Source organism: Uloborus diversus, chromosome 5 (genome assembly GCF_026930045.1).
Source record: "Uloborus diversus isolate 005 chromosome 5, Udiv.v.3.1, whole genome shotgun sequence".
In the NCBI taxonomy this organism is placed as follows: Eukaryota; Metazoa; Arthropoda; class Arachnida; order Araneae; family Uloboridae; genus Uloborus; species Uloborus diversus.
In genome coordinates, this window is record NC_072735.1 from 163,128,275 (window position 1) to 163,140,341 (window position 12,067).

Genomic DNA, 12,067 nt, shown 5'->3' on the forward strand with positions numbered 1-12,067 from the left:
TGGGGTTAGTTAAATATAAAATAAATAAATAATGAAAGAGAAAAGGCCCAGGAAATCGAAGCTGCTAGAGGGACTGTCTTCTATGGAGCTGGAATTGATGCCTTTTAGCTTCTAAAACTTTAAACACGTTTTTCTCAAAACCACTTTTTCAAAGTCGGTGTTCACTCCCATTTTAAAACCAATCGACCGATCAATTTTTTATACACATTCTGCAAAAAAAATATCTCCTAACTACTTTGAGTTTGAGGATTTTTTTTAATGCTTTTTTTTACTAATAAAATAGCGGAATTTTTCGTGAAAAAAACTCTTTCAATTTCAAATGGCCGCCAAAAATTTTAAAGTCAAACAAAAAAAAGATCTGAGAACGTAGGGGGGAGGATTAATTAATACTTTGACTAAATTCAAGTAGAATTTGATTTCAGATAAATGTCAGCTGCGATACATTAATCACTGCAAATCATCTTTCTCCAAAGGTGCTCTGGAAAAAGCCCTGTCACCAGTTTGTCTGTGGATATTTTTTGATCAAAAATGTATAGAATATTCTTAAAACGATGCATAATAATGCACAAAAGGTTTTAATAAATTTAACCAAACCACTTTCTTAAAAAAAAATTCGTAAATAAAATGAATTTTTTGACGCTGAAAGCCTTTCTCCCCCCCCCCCCCTAAACCTCACAAAATGTCGCCCATCAAAGTATAGACATCGTTTTCATTGCGATTGACGACGCATGCGCAGAGATATATTTCCAACATAAGTCAATGAGCAAAGAAGAAGCAACCATTTGGTTCCTCATAGTCGCCGCCAAAACAAAAACATACAAACCAAATCAAAAGGAAGATGATTTTTGCGTTTGCTGCCACATGATTTTTTTATAGCTCATTATTTCACAATTCATGTTTTACTTTATTTTTTCCCCTTAAAATAATGTCTCGTTCTGTAAAACATTGTTATCAGCTAGAATACGGGACTTTGGGCGTCCCGTATGGAAGTTCCCCGGGACGCGGGAAAATTATTCAAAATGTAGGACTGTCCCTTGAAATCCGGGACGTCTGGCAACCCTGCGTGGAACCGTAACATGGGTACAAGCCAATTGGCGAGAAAATTCACCATACATTATTTGTAAATATACAGGCGAACCAAAAGACCTATTAATTTTTCTATTACGGGTAAAACCATGCGGGTACCACTAGTTAACACATATTGTCAATCTTAATGAGGTACTTTGTTTACACATAAGGACTGTTTTAGTGACTAACATTATGTCTATAAAACCCCTCTATTGACCCCAATAAAAGCAATATTTAGCTTCAATTTGATTCCTAAAAGAACATTACAGTCTCTTAACTTTTCAAAGTTAATGTGAGAAAGAAAGGTTCACAACCTCCAATAAGTGTGACATTACCAGTAAATTTGTAACAGAAATAATTTGACAGCATTTATTCCAAGATATTGATTATTAAATCGATTTTTATTACCACAGCCCAAAATAATAATGTAAAGTAATGAAAACTAGACTGTAGTTCTAATATAAAAATGCAGAAATATATAAACAGTACGTAAATACGTATTATAAAATGAAATTTTAATGTATCATACAAAGTTTTCTAGAGGCTGGAGGATCCGCATTGTTGGCATGTTTTCAGGATAGGGGTCCTTGGTGATCTGGACTTCGAGACCCCCCTAAATAATGAGCCTGAATAACAAACTTTAATTCAATGAAAAATGTTATTGATCTGTTTGCCTCAAAAATTAATACAGTCGAACTCAGTGGCGCACACTGGAATTTCTCAAAAGGGAGGTCCAGGATCGAAGGTCCACCATTCTCATATCATGCTCCAACACGCATCCAAACATATTCTATCGATTTTATCAATTTTCGGGAACAAAACAAAAAATTCAAAAAAATGAAATGAAATTGTGAAAAATAAATTAAATAATTACTTAGCATTAGTTAATAAAATTAATTTATAAATAAACAAACTGATGTGTGCATCACATGACTTCCTTTTACTCCAATTTAATGTCATTTTTCTCATTATTGGCAGTTTTAATATGATTCAATAGTTTATTCTCAAAATATCACCAATAGTGGCCAAATTGAAACCAGATTTAAAAATTAAAAAAAAAAAAAAAATAATCACCAAATTTGTCGCCAAGTTGGCGACAAAGCTTGGCGACCAAAAGACTGGCGATATATCGCCAAGTGTCCGCCAAATTACAACACCACTTGAGTTTACATCGAAATTAACGATGATTTCCCCCCCCAAAAAGGGGCAAAAGATCCTCTATGGAGCATCCGAATGCAACCAAAAAGGAAGGTGCAGAACTAGACCCCTCTAGGAGGGTACGTACCAAATTTCAACTTTCTAGGACATTCTGTTCTTGAGTTATGCGACATACATACACACATACGCACATACGTACATACAGACGTCACGAGAAAACTCGTTGTAATTAACTCGGGGATCATTGAAATGGATATTTCGGGTGTCTGTACGTTCCTAGGCACATATCCACGTGTGGTCCGGTTGAAAAAAAAACTCAACATTCATTTTGGGGTGATTAAAATGGAAATTAAGGCCGATTTTTGGGTGAAATTTTTTTTCGCGAATACCAATACTTCCTTTTTTGTAAAAGGAAGTAAAAATACTTCATTAAAATAACAGAAAGCACAAGAATGAATGTATTTACTTTTCTCATAGTTAAAAATAAAAACAGTGAAGCAAAATCATCATTCTAGAACGCTATATGTTCACATACAGTTCGAACTGTTAGGGAAGATAGAGAGAAAATATTTTTTTTTCTTTTTTAATTTATTAATTTTGTAATCATTGTCACCATTGCTTGAAATTATTTTACGTACTACGTACACAGGATTATACTCAATTTAAAAAACTCAAGGGCTATGGGAGAGGTCCTGACCCCCTGAACCCTCCCTTTGTGTGCGCCACTTAACTTGATGAATTAATAAAATAAAATAAAAATGTTTTTTTTTTTTTTTTTTCAAAGTAGTATGTGTATAAAGTCGTATCTGCATGCTTGATTTTTGAAATTTGTTTTGCGAACCTGCCTTTTAAATACCACACGAGCCGTCACTGCCCGTCATAGAGCGAACCCCCACTTCAATTTGACAATAGCCCCTATTACTGAACTAATCGCCTGCCTTTTCCCCTTCCCATCACATCACACTGCGTCTGCATCCGCGCGCAACAACACACGCCGCGGCGCTGGGATAGAACGATCAGCTGCTACAATGAGAGAACAAGAGGACCATCTACGCCACTGCAATTTCTGATAAAGTCCAGTGTCTCTCGTACTTTTTTTCAAATCATTCCTTCTCTGCATTCCAAAAGACTCTCTCATCGTCCTTATTCATAGTCGAAGCCTTTACTGAAATTATTTTATTCTCTTTTTTTTTAAATTCCATCTCTCGTCATGACAGAATATCGATCGTTCTACGAGGAATGGCTCTTCGGCGGACTCGAATTGGGTGAGGGCTGAGGAATTGAAGATGGCCGTTCGAATGTAAATTGTTTATTACGGAGCAGTAAAAAATACTTTTGATTTACCAAGAAGAGAAAGAGGCTTCAGTCATAACTATGGAGCCCCTGTTTGATTTACCCAAAACTCTTCCCTCTGTAAAGGATTGATTCTCTCGATTGTCAATGGTTGGACGCCATAAATTTTTTTCCAAGCGCTGGATGTGTTTCAATATTACTGCAGTAAATATTACAGTGTTTACTAAACAGAGACAAACTCTTGGACTCCAATTTGGGGTAAGTAGATTGGTTTAAAAGCATGCATCTTTTAATTTCATTGACACATTTAAATGCAAACTTTCACTCTGTTTTGAAACAATATTTCAAGATCTGATTCGTTCTTTAATATGTCATGCTCTAGGATTTATTTACTAGGAATAGTCATTTTGAAATTCATCTTTTTAATTGAACTATCACTGTGGGTTTAAAACAGCAAAATAATGCTTCAAGATTTTTTTTTCTCTTCCTACTCCTATTCGAAGCGTTTTATATCAAAACCAGCTCAATTCATGAGGCTTTTTATCTCGAAATTTTATATTCCTATATCTGTACCAGTGGTGCCCAACCTACTGCCCGCGGGTCGTATGAGACCCAAGAAGCTGATCCATGTAGCCCGTTGTCATTGTAAACGTTGGGAATCAAAAACTATGTTCTAAAACCTTGAAAAAACAACCGATAACCTTCATTCGATATTTAGATTGTTGTAAATTTGGAGGCAAGTAGTCAGAAAATAGCTTCTAAGAAAAAGATGGAAACTTCGTATTAATATAATTAGCACGTAGTAATGATGACAACAATGCATGGTTTGTAATTTTCTTTCCTTTTCCTTGTTTTTTCCATGTTGTCTAGCAATTTTTTAAATTCTATATGTTTTCTGGCCTGAGAGTTTCATCTTAATTAAAGGTGCAGCCTACGGATTAAGAAAAATGTTGGGCACCACTGGTCGATAATCACGTCACAAAGCGATTTGGAATGAATCCCTCTGAATTAGGTAAAAAAGCTACAAAAAAAAAAAAAAAAAAAAAAAAAAAAAAACCGTTTTACTCCAAAACTTGCACAATTCATGCTGACGATATCGCCACTGCAAAAACATATGCGTAACATTAACAACAGTATTAAAATAAATTGCTTATTCAAGTCACATTTTTGATTGTACATGCTAGTGATAGTGCATGCATGACGTAAAAGTAAGAAACCGCATAAATTGGAATTTAAATGGGAAATTATAATTAAAATAAGATAAAGGCCGATTCACCTCAAAGCCAGCTTAATCTGAATTTTTTTCGGGTGTAAATATAATTAGAAAATACTGCTAATAAAAAAAAATGTTTTTCAAACGGAAAAACAAATATTTCGGAGAAATTAGGTGGAGCAGAGCGTGAAATGTTTTTCGTCTCTCCAAGCCCGCCATCAAGGGGGTCAATAGCTCCCCTTGCTTTGAAAAATTAATGTTTTGCATAAAAGAGGGTGTAGTTTTTGTTGTTTACCGATAAAATTTAAATTGAGTGTGCACCCTTTGTGCCTCTCTCCTTGAAAAAAATTCGAAATTGAGTCTCCTCTGCAATTTTTTTAAAAAATTTAATAGATCATGCTGACTTTGATTCTAAACGCTTCATAATTTCTTAATAACTTTTCCACCAATATTGACTTTCAATCGTGAGACTTTTTATTGTGACGTACTTCATATATCCATTAACGAGTCTTAAATCGTTAAAAATAAACATGGCATATTAAGAGGATCTCTATAAGCTGGAAACTGGCTTTCGTTTTCTCTTGCTTGTGTCGAAGACTAAATTTCTTCCACAAGAACTGCTGGAGTCCTACAGTCCCCAAAACCCCAATTTTACACTTTTACGTGTATATTGCCAGAGTCGGGTAAAAAGTTAAAATTTAAATAAAAACTTTTTATAAAAATAAAAAGTGAAGGAGCTCAGCTCCCGTGAGCTCCCGTGCAAGTTAAGCCCTGCTTGTGTCAGTGAAAAATCAAGAAGGCAACGCTGCTCTGAAAACGGAGCGGAAGTGACTCGTGTATTAAACTCGATGACGGAGTTTTATCAAATGTACTTAATTGAAAATGCGCGGATGTGTGCAATTGCTTTCAACTATAAATTTAATGTCATATGTTTGTAGAAGCTTGATTAACCTGAACATGCACTGTTTTCGACAGAACTAAGAAGCTTCCACTTATGCAGCCAAGCCTTTAAAAACATAACCCAGTAAACAGTTCTTAAGATTTTTTTTCTTTTCTCAATGCCTGATTTTTCAACAAATAACTACATTAAGCTAACTCACTGAATAAACAAATATAGTAATGGTGATGACGATGAACGATAATAATAATGGTAATAATAATAATAGCAATAATAATATCATTATTACAATTTAGTATTATCATCACAGTACAGTATTCTGAATAATAATAACCAAGGTGTAAAAAAAAATCATGATTTGTGTTTTGAAAAAAAAAGAAGAAAGAAATCGATTTTTTTTTTCATTTAAATCAGATTTTTTTTATTTAAACCGGATTTTAAAATATTTTCAAGACCATAAAACCTTTAATTCTGCATTAATTCACATTAGTAAACACAACTAATATTGAAATTGATGTTTTTAATTCTCGCTAACAGACAAAATTGCAGTTAATATTTTCACTAAAAGAGATTAACGATGTGACGTGAAAATTTAAATGGTTAAAATCAAATTTTACGTGCTTAGTGCAGAAAAACAGAAGAAAGTAAGCTAATCGAGAAGTGTTATATTCGAGATAAATACCTAATAAGAATAAAATAAAAAAGTTTTTTTTTTAAACATATATAATCAAATCAGCGTTTTTTTAAAAATAGTATAACTACTCTTCAATAGTGTTAACTGAAAATCAGACAGTTGCCCATTTTTATTTTCCCACTTTTCTGTACAAAGTATAGCATATATATATATATATATATATATATATATATATATATATATATATATATATATATATATATATATATATATATATATATATACATTTATTGTTCAAATGTACAATTACAGTATTAATTTTGCATCAACTCTTTCACATTTTTAGTATATTTTTTGTATACTATTTTTTTTTTTTAATCATGTGCTTCAAATAAGTAAACCCCGAAGGTGCTAAACACCTACCTGCTGTAAAGAGCTGTTTTTTTTAGAATAAATTTTAGAAACGTTCAAACAGAGTCAAGCTCTTAATAAGTACTATGGAAGAACTCCCCCCCCCCTTCAAAAAAAGAAGAAGAAAAGGAAAGCAGGGTGGTGTTATCTTTAGCTTCTGAAATTTGGTAACAGTCTGCAACATGAAGCGACATTGGATTAATCATAAAATCTAAATCAGCACGATAACTGTTTCAGAATAGGATGCCAAACGTAAAAGTTGCAAGTACATGGTACCTGTGGATCATATCCCAGAAAGTGCAGTACAAATCTTCGTTCGCAAAAATTTAAGGCTCTTTTTTTTTTTATCGCTCAAAATTTTAGGCTTTTTTTTCTCCTCTAACTGAGAAATAGTCTTCAGAATTTCTCAAAAATCTGCGACGCACGTTGCGCTATTTCTTCCACCAGGGAGTAATCGATCGATAATTTGCCATTAATAGTTTTTCAAAGTAGTAAAAGGGGAGAAAATTTTAAGGTTTCTGGAAAATGCAGAAAGATTACATGAAACATTTTTCAAACTATTTCTTAAGCTTTAAAAATGTCTAATCGTGTTAATATACTGTACATAATAACAACACTGCAATATTTTTTCTTTCGTCTTTCAATAGTTGATGAATTAAAAGAAAATATTGCATTTTCAAATCGCACAAATTTGCAGAGAGCAGTTTTCCACATATTTGAGCGATTTAGCGAAAAAATATTTCCCTTTTCCTTTCTGCACAAAGGTATTTCTTTATTTCTTAGTTGGTGATTTTTTTTCTACTGAGAATTTAATACATTCAACTTCCTGATACATTTGTGAACTTATTTTGGTTATTTATATTTTATTGGAGCAATTAACCTTTGTTGTGAATAAAATTAATTCCTTTTGTGCTGGTTAGTCGACAATATTTTCAGAGGTGCCAGTCTTCCCCAAGGGCACCCCCCATCCAAACCCCTCTCAAATGAACTAACTCCCCTAAAAGTTTCAATGGTCCGCAACATATGGATACCCCTAGTGATATTTTGATTTTCTTGCACAGTATGTAACCCCTCATTACGTCGCGCTTGGTGGGAGACAACAAAAAAGCGCAATCTATCCGAAAACGTGATCCAACCGATGTCATAAAAAATAACTTCAACTAATGTAAATTAATAACATGTAAAAAAGATAAGTTTATAGTCATAGTAGGAAGGTCTTCTTAATAAAAACAAGAGAAAATTATTATACCAACTTTACTTTAAAATGAAAAAATAATAATTTTAAAAAATTCTATTGTTTTATGCTGGAATAGGAATGAAAAGTTGCAGCTTGAATTGTAACACGTAAGTTTTGTTAATTAATTAAAAAAGAAGACCCCCTCTACTTTTACTTTTTTTTCTTCTTTTCTTTCTTTATTATTTTATTTACCCAGTTATCTATTTTTTGAGAAGCGCAAAATTTTTTCCTGTGATGTCAAATGTAAAGCAACATTTTTCTTAAATATAATTTTTCGGGAGACAAAAGAAAAGCGCGATGTATTCGAATAAGATATAGGGTCATTTCACGGTATTTTGAAAAATGATGTAGAGTCCGTTACATGACTTTTTTGCCATAACTTTTTGATTTACTGTTTGATTAACACATTATTTTGTTTTGAGTTAGTCGTACCAACACACTAACTCAAATCAAAATAATTTGCGAATCAAACAGTAAATTAAACAATTATGGCAAAATAAGTGTTATGTTACGGACTCTACATTTGTCCGTGTCAAAATGGCACTATAACGAGGGGCGATCTAACGAGAGGTTACAAAAAAGAAAAACTTGAAAAAGGGGAAAAAGAAGCCATTCTCATTTATTTTGAAGAAAACCGCTGGACTTTCTCGCTAACTTATCTACTTTGTCTTTGCCTTATATGCACTTACGTACTTTGTGACCGCACACTATGACAGCACGGAGAAATGTAATGCTGACGCATGTCAAAGAAACCTTTTTTGTGTGTAGCTAAAAGGCGTTGTTTTGTTTAATCTATGCTCAAAGGGAAGAGCATTTGTTTGATTTTCATATCACTAATATGTTGGCAACGTTTTCTTATTTACATATCACCTTTTTAAATCGTTGGTCCAACTATTTGATACTACATTCCCCAGAAATCTCCCCAACATATTTAAAGTAAAAATTCCCTTTTACACGTAACTATGGAATCAGGGGTTGTCACTAAAAGCTTAATGCACTTAAAATTGGAAAAATTATCTTGAGAGTTATTTCTTTCAAACTCATTTGTCTGCTTCTTTTTAATGTTGAAAGTAACAAAAAAGATGAAATCTATTTATTTATGGATCATTCTCACAGAAACAATCATTTTCATGTTCTCAATGTAATTTACCAATATTTTGTTTTTAATTGTATAAATATTTTTCAGATTATTTAACAAGATCATGATAGTAAAATTTTCACATATATTTGTTAACGCATTTTTTGTAACTCGAACAGGCGAAGATGTTATTCCCTCACTTGTTCCCTCCATTTTCGAAATGAAATAGCAGTTTTAAAAAAGTGTTTAATAGTTTGCGAAACGAAATGCTGAAAAACTTTGGTACATATCTTGTTTTCAATTTGTCTCTGGAATCAATTTCAATACATCAAACCATAAACGTTTTTTACATTTGTCGTTCCCTCACTTTATTTTTAAAAGTTAAAGCTTATCGAAAAAATATTGCTAAAATTTTGTAAGTAATTATTATTTTGTGCTTTTATGTGCTTAATTTGTTCTAATTTTGCTAAATTTGGCGTTTGTTCCATAAATATTCATTAAACCTTGGTTCTCCAACCAAGAGGGTAGAAGGCCGTACCAAGGTAAGAACCAAGGTAACCTTTGGTTCATTACCTTGGTTCTTAGAACTTTATCTGTCTAAATTGAGCTTAGGGGATTGGCAAGAAATTTAGGAGATATCGCTAAGTTGGCATCATTTTTGGCGATCGTCTGCCGTATGTGCTGAAGAGTTCGTACAGCTGAGTGATTCTCCGAAATCCTAATAATATTATCTCCCAGAAACATAACAATAATTGTTTGACCAAGAAAGTTTTTTCTTTTCTTTTAATAGTTAGAAATATCTTTTCCGAAGTTATTCCATTCTTATTAAAACAATAACTCAGTTTTATTTTCCTACTAAAATTTTTGAATTACCAAGAAATCACTCTCCTGGCATGCCGCAATCCGTATCTCAAATATACTTAAACTATTTGAAAATTAAACTTCAACATTCCACAAATTTAAGTTGTAGTAAAAAAATATGCATACTTAAAGACGTAAAAAACATTAACTTTAAAGAAGTGTAAGTACTTAAATAATCAAGGTACATCATTTTAAAGTTTGTCTCCAGGTTTTCGTGTCACTCTCCTGGCCTTGTAATTAGTTCAATTATTATAGATTTAAAAAAGAGCAATTTTTAATCTGCTGTTCTACAACACTGTTAATTACCACCATTTAGTTGGATTCCTTATTTGTCTGTTGTTCTAATTAAAATTTTGAAGTTCAAAAATGAGATATATAACATTTTTGCTGTCATTCTCCTGGACAACATTTTTGTTTAAAATAAAAGAAAAACTTTAGTTCTACTTACAATGGGCATTAAGAGGTTAGAATAGAAAAATAATTCTTTACCTTAATTATAATTCTGGGTCCTGCGTAACGGGAAAGTTGTAAGGAAAATGTCATTCTCCTGGCGCAAAAAATGTCATCCTCCCGGCACAAAATATGTCACACTCCTGGTGCAAAAAATATAGAGCACTATGGTAATACATCAAGTAGAATAGAAGGATTTATTTTCAATACATTAGTTGGAAAATAAGATTTATTATTACTTAATACTCGTGTTATTACTTAATATTGATATTATTACTTAATACTCGTATTATTACTTAATACTCGTATTATTATTTGATACTCGTATTATTACTTAATACTGATATTATTACTTAATTCTCTTATAATTACTTAATACTCATAAATTTTAGTATTGAATGAATGAGTTACTGAATGAATATGTAATTGATTTGATAAATATTTGATCCAGTAAATAAAACGTTATTTTACTTCACCCCGTTCACGTTACCCCAAATGCACTTGAATAATTGTACAAAACATTTCAATTAAAAAAAAAAGAAAAAAAGCTTCATATTAAACAACTAAATACATCACCGAATATTGGTAGGTCTCAATTAGTATTAAAAATGTTAATTTTTAGAACGTTATCATTTTATGCTAACAAAAATAAGTTTTGGTTTTTACAACAAAATCTTACTACATGAATATCATTTTTTGAAAATTGCTTGTATTATCGTTTACGTACTTTCAACTTCAGCGATATCTTTTTACTTGACTGGAATAGAGTACATGTGTCACTAAGTAGTTGAAAGATTACCACATGGTTGTATGAAAAGGTTTCCGGTTTACAGGCGGAAATGGAAGTTTTAGGGATGTCAGCTTTTGCAGATTTATGTTAGCCTCTAAATTGAGTTGAGTTACATTCAAATGAGCGAAACACGCGAATAAATTTTTACTTTCTCTTCTCATTCAGATTCAGATAGACTCGTCTTTACCGGACGTTTGCCAATTCCATACAATCCGTGGTTGGACTGGAGCTGGTACTAAAAACAGAGTAAATGTTCCACCATTTCAATTTGCCTTGCTATTTCACTTTGCTCCACATTCCCCAATGTATGTAAGCATACCCATATTTTATCATGCAATTTGAAGTTCCATTTCGCAAATTGGGAATCCCCCCCACCCCACCAAATATTTAAGTTCGGGGTGTCCCGGCAATAGTTGGTTTCTCTATTTTATTAAAATTGATGACAAACATTAAAATTCACAGCAGGACAAAATTATTAACTCAAAAGTACGTTATTTTTTTTAATTCATAATTAACCCATTTTAATGTATTATATGCTAAACTACAGATGAATAACTGACAAACTAGTCTTAAATTCAGCATAACACAAATTTAATAAACAACTAAAGAAACTTTAAAAAATGGGCAATTTTAATTTCTTAACACAACATGAATCTTGGACAAAAGAATAAACTTAGTTGCAAAAAGTCCTGGATTACAGTAAAATTTTGTTCAAATAAGTCCATTTAAAACCATAACTTTAATCAATGTTGACATTGGTGTTCGTTATTTGATTTATTTTCAAAATCACTAACAAACAATCGAAATTTGAAATAAAAATAAAATTTTGTATGAACTTCTAAATTACTGGTCTCCTCTAAATGCATTTTATGATTAAAAGAAAATAAACTACTATTAATCTTGTCATTAGATATTGTGATTTTTAAATTTATTTATTTTATTTTTAAGTATGTTAAACGATAAAATACGACTTAAA